This window comes from Ruditapes philippinarum, unplaced genomic scaffold (genome assembly GCF_026571515.1).
Source record: "Ruditapes philippinarum isolate M1 unplaced genomic scaffold, ASM2657151v2 ctg10789_1_1_1_1, whole genome shotgun sequence".
Classification (NCBI taxonomy): Eukaryota; Metazoa; Mollusca; class Bivalvia; order Venerida; family Veneridae; genus Ruditapes; species Ruditapes philippinarum.
Window position 1 is genome coordinate 7,976 of NW_026860516.1, and position 16,295 is coordinate 24,270.

Below are 16,295 nucleotides of genomic sequence, written 5' to 3' on the forward strand. Positions count from 1 at the left end.
TACTTTTACAAACTGGGGGTTGTTTTATTGATACTACAACAGTTACTGTTTCAATTTTACAACTGTTGTTAATTTGAATCGATGTAAAACAATTTAACAACTGTTTTTGTTTTATTATTTATTGCCGCTAAATCTACTTTTTCTTATGTTACAACTAAAACACTTGCTTTTGATAGTGTTTTTCATATACTCGTATATTTTCTCTATTACTACCGCTATTAATGATATGATGGGAAATATTGATATAATAAGTGTGTTACATATATTTTTAAACCGGTGTTTCTTAGACATGTTCCTAAACAATAGTTTACTGTTGTATTTATAAATAATGACTTTTTTCTGCAGCAACAATTAATAATATCTATTTATATTTTATTAAACCCTCACTAAAAATGTTATTTCTTAAATTTCTTTTAAATTAAACTTCAACTGTTTTGTAAAATTTTACTTCTGTTTCAGTAACAGATTTTAAATTTTTGCATTAAAATTTTTAAATTTTTCTTTTTTTTTTTCCAGTCTCAAATTTTTATGTTTTATAACTTAAGGGTAATCTTTTCTTTGTAATTCACAGAACAAAAACTTTTCACTTTTGCGAAAAATTATTGGGAAAATAAAAAATTAGCTATTTTTTAGGGAAGTTAAACCTTTACTTCATTTTATACTGTTTTCTTCAAAATTTTTGTTTAAAGGGTCATAAAAGAAAAAAGACAGAAGTTTTTAAAATTTTCGTATAAAAACATCATTCCGGACATCAAAGGGGGTTTTTTGGAGGGACCCTTTGGGTGTATTTATTGGATTTAGAATTGCTTTTAATGTTACAGATATCGCAGATGTCTTTTACATGTTTTAAATTTATTTTGTTCACGCCCATTTTACTTGAAACAGAACTAATTTCATATTTGATATTTACAATGTACATTTGCGTATATTATAAACGTATAATTTATATTATGTATATTACTTATGTTTGACTAATGTTTCGTGACCTTCACATTTAAACTTATTACTACCTGTTCTGCCATGGGTTACTGTTCCTCTGCTAAGTTGCTAACTAAACAATCTTTTAATTTTCATGTTGAAACGTTATGTCACTTACTGGGAACTGTTCCAACTAAGACGGAACAAAAACGATTATCTTGTTAATACAGACAAAAAAAAAACGATAACTAAAATGTACCAGATTTCTTTTTCATGCAGTTACTCGTGTTTATTATGTTTTGAACCTTTGATGAACTTCTTGGCATGCATTTTAGAAGTAATAAAAGTAGCATAGGCAACGTTTTTTTCTTTTTAATCTGTCTTGATATTTCGAAAGCTATAACATCCTATCATTTGCTCTCATTAACTGAATTCATTTTGATTTATTAAGAATAAAGATCAGTTTGTACTTTAATTGTTACTAGAACTAACCAATTCTAAACCATTTGTACTGAATTTGACTCTATATGTGACCGAATCCGATACCTGTCGTATCCATAAAAGAACCGCTCACATACCGTCGAAATCCCGTTATTATTAAGTATGTAATATGCTTGTAAACGCCGCCATCCAGAACCCACATGGGCAAAGCCCTCTAGAAGACTGTTTGCAATTTTATTTTTTGTATGATAGTGCAATGGAAATAGAAATAACACTTTCTTGGAAAAACAACTTTACATCACAGGGGCCTCGGTTTTTTTTAATATCATTCATAAGTATATTTTTTAATACCATTCATAAGTATAAGTAGTAGTTTGGGGAATGGAACCAGCAACCCTTGACATGTCCTTTACTTGTCTTACTACTGGGTACCCGCTCACCTTTACACTTAGTGTAGTCGTAACGCGGGACCGACGAAACATCTTTTTCTGACCATTGGAATTGAAGCAGAAGAACAAAATTTTAATCAAAACATTGGGTAACTTTGTATAAAAATGTGTGTAGATTCTACGAAACATTACAATAACTAACGTAACATCTAACAACGTAAAGTAACATTCTCAACCGAAAGAAATGCATATAAAAGTCATCTACATCCGACATTAACAAACATTTTCTGTTGTATTATACATGACAGCTACTGGTTTGTAATCACTCAGCAACTGGGAAGACTAAATAATGATTTTAACATTGTTCAGATATGTATAGAACAGTTGTCTGCATCTTCAAATGCATCATTTTGGGCTTTATCGTTAACCTGTTAAATTTGTGTAACGGAAATTCCATGTTTTCATTTTGAAACATTTGACGTTTAACGGATTTCAATATCAATAATACAAAAATACAAAAATGTGCTATGTTACTCGGCACTTTTGGGTTAAATGCACTTTGTTGTCCGACCCCAAAGTGATGTATCTAAGTATCCACCGTTATCTTGAACTCCATCTAGAATATTTTTAGGTTGCAGATCGAAAATAAGTCGATACTCAGTATGTAAGCAGAACTCAGTTGACACCTTCAGAACTCTATAACCTAAAGTGCGTTGATATGTAGCATATTAACACACTTTTGAGTCGATATTTTGATTTTGACCCCAAATGCGTTGTGCAGTTCTTTGCACCTTAGGGTCCAACCCAAAAAGTATGTTTGACCCCAAATCGCTACCAACAATATAGGACTTGGTCAGACTGCCTTGATGTACATTGCTGGTCTCGATCTGGCAAAGGCAAATTATTATAGCCTCGGGTATATATCACGCCTACTAAACGGTGGCTCTTTCACATTTTCGTGATCTGTTTAAATGAGAGCCATCGACACTTCCGTTGCAGAGCCCTCGATGAAAACAAGACTGAAAAAGGTAAGACATTTTAGTAAAGATATCAATTTAAAAAGATCATGCTTGTTTTTTCAAGAATCGAAGAATGTCATGCCACGTAGAACATTTTTCTCATCATGTTGGGTGAAGTTTCGATAAGAAATATCCTAAAATGACGTTGCTAGAACTTTTACCAAATATAACCTTGTGGGTTTTCTTTTACGAGGAGACAACGTTTTAAGTGATTTTCCTACCGTAAAGTACATGCTGGCCCATGTATTCGTGTATATAGCATTGTTCCCAACCTCATCTTTGGACCAACACAAAAAAATAACTTACAGAACTTACTTGAAAACCAGATAATCAAATTTTATTATTGTGATCGAGCCATCGACAAGGTGCTGGCGCCATCGGCAATGTGAATGAGCGCTCGAAAATGTGATAGAGCCAAAACACTATCATTCATTTTGTGATAATATGATGGAGTTTAACCGTTACTTAACCTAACTGATTAACATATACAATTTCACATGCATCGTATCATTGGGTTGACATATTGAATTAAAATACGCGATTTGATTATTCGAATTCATGAAAATTGAAGTAAAACCTCTTTGTATAAATACTAACAGATAGCACACAAAAATAGTTTTCTACTTTTAGTCAGTAAAATTTCAGTTTTTTAATTTTGAAATTTATGAAAATTTCAGGTGGGAATCTCGACATGAATAAGGGGATACAAAAAAGATTTTCATGTGATGTGTGTAGAAAGACGTACGCAAATAAGGCCATGGTTAAATTTCATATAAAAAAAACTATCATGAGCAGGCGGCGAACAGTACATTATGTGGTAAATGTGATGGGCGATACGCAACACCATCTTCTCTCTCAAAAGGCACGTTGATCGTGTACATACACGAGAAAGGGAACTTGTGTTTAACTTGTGTGCACGATTGAAGAATGCAATAGTTCATTCTACACAAATAAGACAGGACGGACCACATACGGAAAAAATGCCTCTCGACTAACAAACTGTTTGGTACAATAATATCATGTGTTGGTTCTTCTTTATACTTTTTCGCATCTTTGGAGGTGTCGTTTTAAGTTTGCGTTCATAAGCTAAAATGTTCTCACACTTCCCACAATTCAGCTCATTGACATTGTGTTTTTTCCGTATGTGGTCCGTCCTGTCTTTTTTGTGTAGAATGAACTATTGCATTCTTTAATCGTGCACACAATTCCCTTTCTCGTGTATGGTACACGATCAACGTGCCTTTTTAAGACAGAAGATGGGTGTTGCGTATCGCCCATCACATATACCACATAATGTACTGGTCGCCGCCTGCTCATGACAGTCTTTATTTGTTTGGGTCGTCAGACCAAAAAATAATGGTAGCGAAATTTCAGAGCCTAACGCTGTTAACTTGCAAATGCCTAAAGTAGTCCACTTTTTTTTAAGCGGTTACTTCCCGTTTATATGTACACTAACGCCGAAAAAATTTCAGGGGAGATCAATGCGTAAAGATTGTCAAATGACCGGCGCATTAATTTTCAAGCCAAAGTAGTTCCCGAATGGTTCGAATATTCTAATATTGTTTCAATCTTTATAGAAATACATGCTTACAGTAAGGCTCCCTGATTATTTACATCTGTGTTAAGCGTCGAAATAATAAGGTTACAAACCCTAATTTAGAATAATATGGTTTTCTTTCAGGTCGTTTAACTTATAATTTCACCGTGGCCGAAGGGTTTGCAACACTTCGCTTATGAATCGAGAGGTCTCGAGTTCAAATACCCGTTGAGGCAACTCATTTGTTTTTTAAAAAATTTAAGTCAAATAAACATTGAATTGACTATCAGTGTTGCAATTAGTCTTATAGCCAATTTACTACAGTTAAAACACTGGAAAGCATTGGTGGCACTATACAAAAACAAATTGGTTTATAATCTCACAACCTTCGATCACCTTTCTGACATTCTGAGACCCAAACAAATTCAGCGCCTTCTGTGCTTTTATATGAAATTTAACCATGGCATTTTTGACGTACGTCTTTCTACACACATCACATGAAAATCTTATTTGTATCCCCTTATTCATGTCGAGATAATGGTTGTCATTAACTTTTTTTGCAGAAGGTTTGTTTTGAACTTGAGGCGGTCATTTCTGTCTTTATCATGCATAACAAAGAGTGTTTTCTTAATTTTGAGGCGGCCCATAATGCATTTGAGACAACCCTGAATTTAATTTAATTTTTTTATAATTATTTTTTAATTTAATTTAATTTAAGTCTGTCGGGCGGGGCCGGGCGGGCTGAGTGAGTGAGTCGGAGATTCCACCTGAAATTTACATAAATTTCAAAATTAAAAACTGAAATTTTACTGACTAAAAGTAAAAAACTATTTTTTTGTGCTAATCTGTTAATATTTTATACAAAGAGGTTTTACTTCAATTTTCATGAATTCGAATAATCAAATCGCGTTTTTGATTCAATATGTCAACCCAATGATAGCGATGCATGCGAAATTGTATATGTTAATCAGTTAGGTATAATAACGGTTAAACTCCATCATATTATCACAAATGAATGATAGTGGGTTGGCTCCATCACATTTTCGAGGGCTCATTCACATTGCCGATGGCGCCAGCACCTTTGTCGATGGCTCGATCACAATAATAAAATTTGATTATTTGGTTTTCAAGTAAAAGTTCTGTAAGTTATTGTTTTGTGTTGGTCCAAAGAGGAGGTTGGGACAATGCTATATACAAAATACATGGGCCAGCAATGTACTTTACGGTAGGGAAATCACTCAAATGTGTTCTCCTCGTAAAAGAAAACCCACAAGGTTATATTTGGTAAAAAGTTCTAGCAACGTCATTTTAGGTATTTCTTATCGAAACTTCACCCAACATGATGAGAAAAAATGTTCTACGTGGCATGACATTCTTCGATTTTTTGAAAAACAAGCATTATCTTTTTTTAAATTGATATTTTTACTAAAATGTCTTACCTTTTTCAGCCTTGTTTTCATCGAGGGCTCTACAACGGAAGTGTCGATGGCTCTCATTTAAACAGATCACCAAAATGTGAAAGAGCCACCGTTTAGTAGGCGTGTATATGCCTTTTGTCAAATAGAATAATAAAAGTTTGAAAATAAGAATTATTTCAAAAAGTTGTAACATCCCCGGTGGGATTCGAACCCACGCCCTCTGGATTAGAAGTCCAGCGCGCTATCCACTGCGCTACGGGGACGACTATACTTTCCATTGATATCAATCTATCCCTTTTTCTCAAATAGAATAATAAAAGTTTGAAAATAAGAATTATTTAAAAAAAAAGTTGTAACATCCCCGGTGGGATTCGAACCCACGACCTCTGGATTAGAAGTCCAGCGCGCTATCCACTGCGCTACGGGGACGACTACACTTAACATTGTTATCAATCTATCCCTTTTCTCAAATAGAATAATAAAAGTTTGAAAATAAGAATTATTTAAAAAAAAAGTTGTTACATCCGCGGTGGGATTCGAACCCACGACCTCTGGATTAGAAGTCCAGCGCGCTATCCACTGCGCTACGGGGACGACTACACTTGACATTGTTATAAATCTATCAAATTTGCCTAAATAAAATCCTCACAGTTTGAAAATAAAAAATTATTTCAAAAAGTTGTAACAGCCCCGGTGGGATTCCAACCCACGACCTCTGGATTAGAAGTCCAGCGCGCTATCCACTGCCTTAAAGGGACGACTACACTTTCTATTCATTTGCTCAACAGTTTTGGTAATGAGAAGCATTCCAAAAAGTTGTTAATTCCCGTTGTTGTTAATATTCATAATTGGCCCAATCTGGTTTTTATTATTCACGTGGTCAATTTCTGAAAATCTATAATATTTATATGTTAGTAAATAACTACAAGGGGACCTATAACTCTTCTCTTCTCTTCTCTTAAGACAAATATTTATCATTAAAAATGAGGCTATATTTCCGAGAAATTTAATGCTTTTAAAATATGAAAAACTTTCAAAACAGATAATATCGCGGTGAAGTTGTATACTTTGGCATTGCATCTGCGAAAACTTGAAATACAAATAAATTCATTTATATCTCCCGAGGTTAAGTTACATAAATATTACTTTTGTTTGTGATAAGTTAGCAGTTAACAGTGAACTAAGCAAAAAGGCATTACAATTGATATAGAGAAATCAATGATCTGCTGTTATGCTCAGCTGGGTAAGCAATCTAGCGGAGCATTCCAAGATTTAGTGTAAAAAATGCTCTGCTGGTATGCTCAGCTGGCTAAGCAATCTAGCAGGGCATTCCTAAATAAAGTGTAAAAATATTCTGCTGGTATGCTCAGATGACTAAGCAATCAAGTGGGGCATTTCAAAAACAAAGTGCGAAAATTGCTCTGCTGGTATGTTCAGCTGGCTAGGCAATCTAGCGGAACATCACAAACTAAAGGGTAAAAATGCTCTGCTGGTATGCTCAGCTGGCTAGGCAATCTAGCGGGTCATTTCAAAATATAGTGTAAAAATGCTCTGCTGGTATGCTCAGCTGGCTAAGCAATCTAGCAGGGCATTCCTAAATATAGTGTAAAATGCTCTGCTGGTATGCTCAGATGGCTAAGCAATCTAGCAGGGCATTCCAAAATATAGTGTAAATATGCTCTGCTGGTATGCTAAGCTGGCTAAGCAATCTAGCGGGCATTCCAAAATATTGTATAAAAATGATCTGCTGGTATGCTCAGCTGGCTAGGCAATCTAGCAGGGCATTCCAAAATATAGTGTAAATATGCTCTGCTGGTATGCTCAGCTGGTTAAGCAATCTACCGGGGATTCCAAAATGTAGTATAAAATGATCTGCTGGTATGCTCAGCTGGTTAGGCTATCTAGCAGGGCATTCCTAAATATAGTGTTAAAATGCTCTGCTGAATTGCTCAGCTGGTTAGGCAATCTGGCAGGGCTTTCCTAAATATAGTGTTAAAAATGCTCAGCTGGCTAGGCAATCTAGCACAGCGTTCTGAAATATAGTGTAAAAATATTTTGCTGGAATGCTGGGCTGTCTAGGCTAACTAGCTGGGCATTCTTAGATAAAGTATAAAATTGTTCTGCTGAAATGCCGAGCTGGCAGAGCAATCTAGCAAGGCATTCTTAAAAACAGATTAAATAGTCTTTTTTTACTCCTTATGCATTCTATGGAATCCTAATGCCTCTGAAAATGTTATTTTTGGTACGAGATCTATTTCACTTGTCTGCGGCTGTGACTGACATCCTCGAAGACTTCCTGGATTTTGGTAAAAATGGATTGATAGCCTATTTTGGGTTATACTAACCCTCAGGAGTCCGTTTTGTTGGTCTGCAACTGATAATTTGGCACCCGTAGACTTGCTAAATATATTTAGTGCCAATGCAGATAATAAAATGTTTGACTTCTGCGGGACCCTCAAGTGTCTATTTCTTGATTCTGCGACTGATTCTGGGACAATAACAAACTTTCGGGAATTTTTGGTGTTAATGCAGATAATGACATTTTTTAACCAAAGTCTATTTCGTTTGTCTGCGACTAATTCTTGAACATTCGCACTTTTCAGAAATTTTCGGTGCCACTTGTGATAATGACATTTTTTACTTAGAAGGATCCTCTTTTTCTTTGGTCTGCGACTGATTCTGACTCACTCGCATACTCTTAGGAATTTTGGTGCCAATGCACATAATGACATTTCTGACTTATAGAGACCTTCCTGAGTCCAATGTGTTGGTCTGCGACTGATTCTGAGGCACTCACAGACTTTCAGGAATTTTTGATGTCAAGGCAGATTATGACATTTTTTTACTTCAAGGGACCATCCAGACTCCAAATTATTGGTCTGTGACTTAATTTTTGACACTCGCGGACTTTTTGGAACTTTTGGTGCCAATAGAGTTAATTACATTTTTGACATTTTTTGACCATCCAGAGTCCGTTTTGTTTGTCTACGACTGAATATTTGGCACTTTCAGACTTACAGGAATTTTCGGTGCTTATGCAGATAATGACATTTTACAGTTAAAATGTTTTGCTTCTGACTTAGGGGTCCTTCAAATTAAAAAAATGTCTTGATCTGCAAAGGCACCAAAAATCCTGAAAGTCTGCGAGTCTCAAAGAATCAGAATCAGACCAAATAAATATTCTCTGGCAACCCTAGAAGTCGGAAATGTCATAATCTCTATTGACATCAAAAATTCCTGAAAGTCTGCAAGTGCCCAAAATCAGTTGCAGACCAGAAAAATGGACCCTGGCGGGTTCCTAGAAGTAAAAAGCCATCATCTCTATTGGCACCAAACATTCCTGAAAGTCTGCGAGTGTCCAACAATAAGCCGCAGGTCAATGAAATGGACTCTTTAAGGCCCCTAGAAGTCACACATATCATTATTTTCATTAGCAAAAAACATTCCTGAAAGTCTGCGAGTGTCCCAGAATCAGTCGCAGACCTACAAAATGGACTTTTGAGGGTCCCTAGAAGTCAACATTGTCAATGCCTGCATTGGCACGAAAATTCCCGAAAGTTTGCGAGTGTCCATAAAAAAGTCGCAGGACATTGAAAAGGACTCTTTAAGGTCCCTAGAAGTCAAAAACATTATTATTTCTATTGGCACCAAAAATTCCTTAAAGTCTGCGAGTGCCTCAGAAGTGCCTAGAAGTCGAAAATGTCAATAAAACGTTGACAGCAATAAATCCTGGAACTCTGATCAGTCTGCCAGCTGAGCATTCTAGCAGAACATTTTAATACTATAGTTCAGAATGCACCGCAAGATAGCTTATCCAGCACAGCATTTTCACACTATCTTGCAGATGTTCTGCTAGGTTGTCTATCCAGCTCAGAATATAACGCAAAGCAATTTAATACTATATTTAAGAATGCACTGCTATATTGCCTGGTCAGCTGAGCATTCCAGCAGAGCATTTTTACACTATATTTAGGAATGCCCTGCTAGATTGCCTAGCCAGCTGAGATTTCCAGCAGAGCATTTTAACACTATATTTAGGAATGCACTGCTAGATTGCCTAGCCAGCTGAGCATTCCAGCAGAGCATTTTTACACTATATTTAGGAATGCCCTGATAGATTGCCTAGCCAGCGGAGCATTCCAGAGGAACATTTTAACACTCTATTTAGGAATGCACTGCTAGTTTGCGTACCAAGCTGAGCTTCCAGCAGATCATTTTTACACTTTATATTGGAATGTCCCACTATATTGCTTCGCCAGCAGAGCAGTGCAGCAGAGCATTTCTTGCTCTACATTTAGGAATGCCCTGCGTTATTTCCTAGCCAGCTAAGCATTCCAGCAGATCATTTTTAACATTACATTTAGAAATGCCCTGCTAGATTGCAAAGACAGCTGAGTATTACAGCAGAGCAATTTTACACTATATTTAGGAATGCTCTGTTAGATTGATTAGCTAGCTGAGCATTCCAGCAGAGCATTTTTACACTATTTGAAGGAATGCTCTGCTAGATGCCAAGACAGCTAAGTATTACAGCAGATCATTGATTTCCCTAAATAAATTGAAATGCCCTTTTGCTTAGCTCACTGTTCACTGTTAACTTCTCACGTACATTACTTTTTTAATGTTTTAACATGGTTCAGCTTTTATAGCTTGTTCACGAGAAGAATAAATGTTTGTTTGTTTTGTGGTTCGTGTAAGTTATTTACCTATAATCACATCCTGTCTACAGTGAGTGAAAACACACGATTGGTGTTCCCCCATTCACCTTTCTTAGAATTCTAGTGTAGACAGCGTTTAACAAACTCAGCAGAATGTGCCAGTCAAGTGCTTTGAAATATGATTGATTTCTTTAGAGATTTTTGCAAACATTTTCATATATTCAGTTATTTAATGTTTTATATTATAAGTTATATATTCAATCGAATCCAGCTTTGGATAACGTTTCGTCAACATTTTATTTGTAAAATTGAGAGAAAGAATATTAATTATTTTCGCAGATTTATTAGTCTCAGGTCAATTTGCCAGAGTTGACTAAATGGATACTTGTGCATGTGTTTGTAGAAGATAACTCACATAATTTTAAGTGCATCAGAAAAGTTGTTAACAAGGCAGGCAGCAAACGACCATCAAATGTCGATTTCTTGAAAACCTGAGAAATCCATATTTATTTAATTATTTAGATATGGAAAAATATGTTAAGTAATGTTTTATTAATTGATTTAGAGCACATTAGATGTTTGTTGCGCCGTTATAGGTCGCAATGACGCTAAATGTCGCAATAATAACATTAAATGTCGCACCATTTTCCCTTACCGTTAAATCTCATAACACTACTGTTAAATGTCGCAATATCTAAATTTATGTTATACAGCTGGTATTATGTCAATATTAACGTTATGTAAGTAATCTGGGGACTAGCTATGTTATCTATCAGATAGGGGGAGATCTGCTGTGATGTACAAAATAATTGGTTGAAATTGAAGTCATCTTATTTAGTATTATAAGTTGACGACCACAATTTATGCCAAAGAGCCCCTTGGTGATAAAACACATTTGTATACGTTTTTCATTTAGCAACCCAGATGTCATGGATTCGAGCTATGACATCAGCTTGAGATGGATTTAACACACAGTTTATTTTAGAAAGATTCAATTAACATTCAATCTCAGATCAGACATTTTTATATTTTGTGACGGCTTTTGACCTGCAAGCATGTTTGCCTGCGGTTTTATCGTTATTAAATGTATTATACTATATGTGTTATTATTTTGCCACCATTAGATTACAGTTTTACAAATTTCATTGATGCAATCATCACTTAAGGTCACGTACAGGTATGCAAAATATCAAATGTCTTTTCTTGAGAATGTTATAGGCGTCCGAAGTGAAAATGATGCCGATGTAGACACAAACTGCCTGTGTTGACGGAAAATGCATTGAAACTTGTTAACATTCTGACAGAAAATCAAGCTCACTCTTTTCTTATTTTTTTATTCGTATTGTACCTTGATCCACATTTGAGACTTTAAACTATTATTTGTAAAAAAAATTCAGACACGAAGAATGTTAATTAAATGTGAAAGTTGCATAGAAAAAGCTATTAATTGCTATTAGAAGTCCAGCGCGCTATCCACTGCGCTACGGGGACGACTACACTTGCTATTGTTATCAATCTATCCATTTGCCCAAATAGAGTCCTCATGTTTGTTTTTAAAAAAATGTTTCAAAAAGTTGTAACATCCCCGGTGGGATTCGAACCCACGACCTCTGGATTAGAAGTCCAGCGCGCTATCCACTGCGTTACGGGGACGACGACACTTACTATTGTTATCAATCTATCCATTTGCCCGAAAAGGTGTCCTCACATTTGTTTTAAACAAAATGTTTCAAAAAGTTGTACCATCCCCGGTGGGATTCGAACCCACGACCTCTGGATTAGAAGTCCAGCGCGCTATCCACTGCGCTACGGGGACGACGACACTTACTATTGTTTCCAATCTATCCATTTGCCCAAATAGATTCCTCATGTTTGCTTTAAATAAAATGTTTCAAAAAGTTGTACCATCCCCGGTGGGATTCGAACCCACGACCTCTGGATTAGAAGTCCAGCGCGCTATCCACTGCGCTACGGGGACGACTACACTTACTAGTGTTATAAATCTATCCATTTGCCCGAATCGAGTCCTCCCATTTGTTAAAAAAAAATGTTTCAAAAAATTGTACCATCCCCGGTGGGATTCGAACCCACGACCTCTGGATTAGAAGTCCAGCGCGCTATCCACTGCGCTACGGGGACGACTACACTTACTATTGTTATCAATCTATCCATTTGCCCAAATAGAGTCCCCATGTTTGTTTTCAAAAAAATGTTTCAAAAAGTTGTACCATCCCCGGTGGGATTCGAACCCACGACCTCTGGATTAGAAGTCCAGCGCGCTATCCACTGCGCTACGGGGACGACTACACTTACTAATTTTATCAGTCTATCCATTTACCCGAATCGAGTCCTCCCATTTGTTTAAAAAAAAAGTTTCAAAAAGTTGTACCATCCCCGGTGGGATTCGAACCCACGACCTCTGGATTAGAAGTCCAGCGCGCTATCCACTGCGCTACGGGGACGACAACACTAACTATTGTTATCAATCTATCTATTTGCCCAAATAGAGTCCTCATGTTTGCTTTAAATAAAATGTTTTAAAAAGTTGTACCATCCCCGGTGGGATTTGAACCCACGACCTCTGGATTAGAATTCCAGAGCGCTATCCACTGCGCTACGGGGACGTCACACTTACTTTTGTTATTAATCTATCCATTGTCATACAATGATGATTATATTTCTCTAGACGTCCATTATTTAAAAAAAATGTAATTTGAAAATCTCATTGGTCATTATATAATAAAAAAGTAAACGATTGTTCTTGTCATTCTAAGTTCTGAACTTAAATGTAAAGGATAGTTTTTTGCCATTATAAGAAAATACAAAGGATAGTTTTAAAATAAAATGTACAGGATAGTTCTTTTAACTTTCTAGTTAAATTGCTCAGCTATTTAAGTTTTGTTTTACTTCCTCCGTCAAAAGATTTTACACTGCAATCAGATTTTTTTACATTTTATGGTGAACAATTTATTTTACATTTTATAGTGAACAGTTCATTTTACATTTTATAGTGAACATTTCATTTTACGTCAGAACTTACTGACTTTATTTTACGCAAGATCTGAGTTTTCAATTTATCCAATATAACTTGTATGTGAGAAGTTAGCAGTTAACAGTGAGCTTAGCAAAAAGGCATTACGATTTATATAGGGAAATCAATGATCTGCTGTTATGCTCAGCTGGGTAAGCAATCTAGCAGGCTATTCCTAAATAGAGTGTAAAAATGCTCTGCTGGTATGCTCAGCTGGGTAAGCAATCTAGCAGGCCATTCCTAAATAGAGTGTAAAAATGCTCTGCTGGTATGCTTAGCTGGCTAGGCAATCTAGCGGGGCATTCCAAAATATAGCGTAAAAATGCTCTGCTGGTATGCTCAGCTGGCTAAGCAATCTAGCGGGGCATTCCAAAATATAGTGCAAAAAAATGCTCTGCTGGTATGCTCAGCTGGCTAAGCAATCAAGCGGGGCATTCCAAAATATAGTGTACAAAATGATCTGCTGGTATGCTCAGCTGGCTAGGCAATCTAGCAGGGAATTCCTAAATATAGTGTAAAAATACTCTGCTGTTATACCTAGCTGGCTAAGCAATCTAGCGGGACATTCCTAAATATAGTGTAAAAATGCTTAGCTGTTATGCTCAGCTGGCTAAGCAATCTAGCAGGGTATTCCAAAATATAGTGTAAAAATACTCTGCTGTTATACTCAGCTGGCTAAGCAATCTAGCGGGACATTCCTAAATATAGTGTAAAAATGCTTAGCTGTTATGCTCAGCTGGCTAAGCAATCTAGCGGGGTATTCCATAATATAGTGTAAAAATGCTCTGCTTTTATGCTCAGCTGGCTAAGCAATCTAGCGGGGCATTACTAAATATAGTGTAAAAATACTTTGCTGTTATGCTCAGCTGGCTGAGAAATCTAGCGGGACATTCCAAAATATAGTGTAAAAATGCTATGCTGTTATGCTCAGCTGGCTAAGCAATCTAGCGGGGCATTCCTAAATATAGTGTAAAAATGCTTAGCTGTTATGCTCAGCTGGCTAAGCAATCTAGCAGGGTATTCCAGAATATAGTGTAAAAATACTCTGCTGTTAATACTCAGCTGGCTAAGCAATCTAGCGGGGCGTTTCTAAATATAGAGTAAAAGGCTCTGTTGGAATGCGCAGCTGGCTAAGCAACCTAGCAGGGCATTCCAAAATATAGTGTAAAAATGCTCTGCTTTTATGCTCAGCTGGCTAAGCAATCTAGCGGGGCATTACTAAATATAGTGTAAAAATACTTTGCTGTTATGCTCAGCTGGCTAAGCAATCTAGCGGGGTATTCCAGAATATAGTGTAAAAATGCTCTGCTGTTATGCTCAGCTGGCTGAGAAATCTAGCGGGACATTCCAAAATATAGTGTAAAAATGCTATGCTGTTATGCTCAGCTGGCTAAGCAATCAAGCGGGGCATTCCTAAATATAGTGTAAAAATGCTTAGCTGTTATGCTCAGTTGGCTAAGCAATCTAGCGGGACATTCCAAAATATAGTGTAAAAATGCTCTGCTGAATTGCTCAGCTAGCTAGGCAATCTAGAAGGGCATTCCTAAATATAGTGTTAAATTGCTCAGCTGGCTAGGCAATCCAGCAGAGCATTCCTAAATATAGTGTAAAATGCTCTCCTGGTAAGCTCAGCTGGCTAAGCAATCTAGCAGGGCATTCCTAAATATAGTGTTAAAAATGCTCAGCTGGCTAGGCAATCGAGCAAAGCATTCTGAAAATTAGTGTAAAATGGTTCTGCCGGAATGCTGAGCTGTCTATGCAAACTAGCAGGACATTCTTAAATAAAGTATAAATTTCGTTGGTCTGCAACTGATTATTTTGCACTCGTAGACTTTCTGAAATATTTAGTGCCAATGCAGATAATGACATTTTTGACTTCTACGGGATACTCAAGTGTCTCCGACTGATGCTGGGACGATCGCAGGCTTTCAGGAATTTTTGGTGTTAATGCAGATACTGACATTTGTGAATTTTTAGGACCATCCAGAGTCCATTTGGTTGGTGTGCGAATGTTTCTGGAACACTCGAAGACTTTCAGAAATTTTCGGTGCCAATGGAGATAATGACATTTTTACTTCAAAAGGACCCTCCTGAGTCTATTTCGTTGGTATGCGACTGATTCTGAGTCACTCGCAGACTTTCAGGAATTTAGGTGTCAATGCCGAAAATGATATTTCTGACTTATTGGGACCTTCCTGAAGCCATTTTTTTTGGTCTGCGACTAATTCTGAGGCACTTACACACTTTCAGGAATTTTCTATGTCAAGGCAGATATTGACATTTTTTACTTCTAGGGACCATCCAGGGTCCATTTTTTTGGTCTGCGACTTAATCTTGGACAGTCACAGACTTTCAGGAATTTTTGGTGCCAACAGAGATAATTACAATTTTAACATTTTTGACCATCCAGAGTCTATTTCGTTGGTCTGCGACTGATTATTGGGCACTTGCAGACTTTCAGGAATTTTTGGTGCTAATGCAGATAATGACATTTTAGAGTAAAAATGCTCTGCTTATGACTTAGGGGTTCTTAAAAGTAAAAAATGTCATGATCTGCAATGGCACTAAACATCCTGAAAGTCTGCGAGTCTCAAAGAATCAGTCGCAGACCCAAGAAATGTACTCTGGCGGTTTCCTAGAAGTCAGAAATGTTATTTTCTTCATTGGCATCAAAATTCCTGAAAGTCTGCAAGTGTCCCAAAATCAGTCGCAGACCATCGATATGAACTCTGGTGGGTCGCTAGAAGTCAAAAATGTCATTATCTCCATTGGCACCACATATTCCTGAAAGTCTGCGAATGTCCCAAAATCAGTCGCAGACCATAAAAATGGACTCTGGCGGGTCCCTAGAAGTAAAAATTGCCATCATCTCTATTGGCACCAA

At 36.7% G+C, this 16,295-nt stretch overlaps 10 non-coding genes across 10 annotated transcripts; all 10 read right to left on the reverse strand.

Moving 5' to 3' along the window:
- Positions 1 to 5,912: 5,912 nt before the first annotated feature.
- Trnar-ucu (transfer RNA arginine (anticodon UCU)) lies at positions 5,913 to 5,985 on the reverse strand. The gene has a single exon. It is a non-coding gene; the product is annotated as a tRNA-Arg (tRNA).
- Positions 5,986 to 6,078: 93 nt separating this feature from the next.
- On the reverse strand, positions 6,079 to 6,151 carry Trnar-ucu (transfer RNA arginine (anticodon UCU)). The gene has a single exon. It is a non-coding gene; the product is annotated as a tRNA-Arg (tRNA).
- A 92-nt stretch (positions 6,152 to 6,243) lies between these two features.
- Positions 6,244 to 6,316, reverse strand: Trnar-ucu (transfer RNA arginine (anticodon UCU)). The gene has a single exon. It is a non-coding gene; the product is annotated as a tRNA-Arg (tRNA).
- A 5,644-nt stretch (positions 6,317 to 11,960) lies between these two features.
- On the reverse strand, positions 11,961 to 12,033 carry Trnar-ucu (transfer RNA arginine (anticodon UCU)). The gene has a single exon. It is a non-coding gene; the product is annotated as a tRNA-Arg (tRNA).
- Positions 12,034 to 12,123: 90 nt separating this feature from the next.
- Positions 12,124 to 12,196, reverse strand: Trnar-ucu (transfer RNA arginine (anticodon UCU)). The gene has a single exon. It is a non-coding gene; the product is annotated as a tRNA-Arg (tRNA).
- An 89-nt stretch (positions 12,197 to 12,285) lies between these two features.
- On the reverse strand, positions 12,286 to 12,358 carry Trnar-ucu (transfer RNA arginine (anticodon UCU)). Its single transcript has one exon. It is a non-coding gene; the product is annotated as a tRNA-Arg (tRNA).
- Positions 12,359 to 12,446: 88 nt separating this feature from the next.
- Positions 12,447 to 12,519, reverse strand: Trnar-ucu (transfer RNA arginine (anticodon UCU)). The gene has a single exon. It is a non-coding gene; the product is annotated as a tRNA-Arg (tRNA).
- An 89-nt stretch (positions 12,520 to 12,608) lies between these two features.
- Positions 12,609 to 12,681, reverse strand: Trnar-ucu (transfer RNA arginine (anticodon UCU)). Its single transcript has one exon. It is a non-coding gene; the product is annotated as a tRNA-Arg (tRNA).
- An 88-nt stretch (positions 12,682 to 12,769) lies between these two features.
- Positions 12,770 to 12,842, reverse strand: Trnar-ucu (transfer RNA arginine (anticodon UCU)). The gene has a single exon. It is a non-coding gene; the product is annotated as a tRNA-Arg (tRNA).
- An 89-nt stretch (positions 12,843 to 12,931) lies between these two features.
- Positions 12,932 to 13,004, reverse strand: Trnar-ucu (transfer RNA arginine (anticodon UCU)). The gene has a single exon. It is a non-coding gene; the product is annotated as a tRNA-Arg (tRNA).
- Positions 13,005 to 16,295: the final 3,291 nt, after the last annotated feature.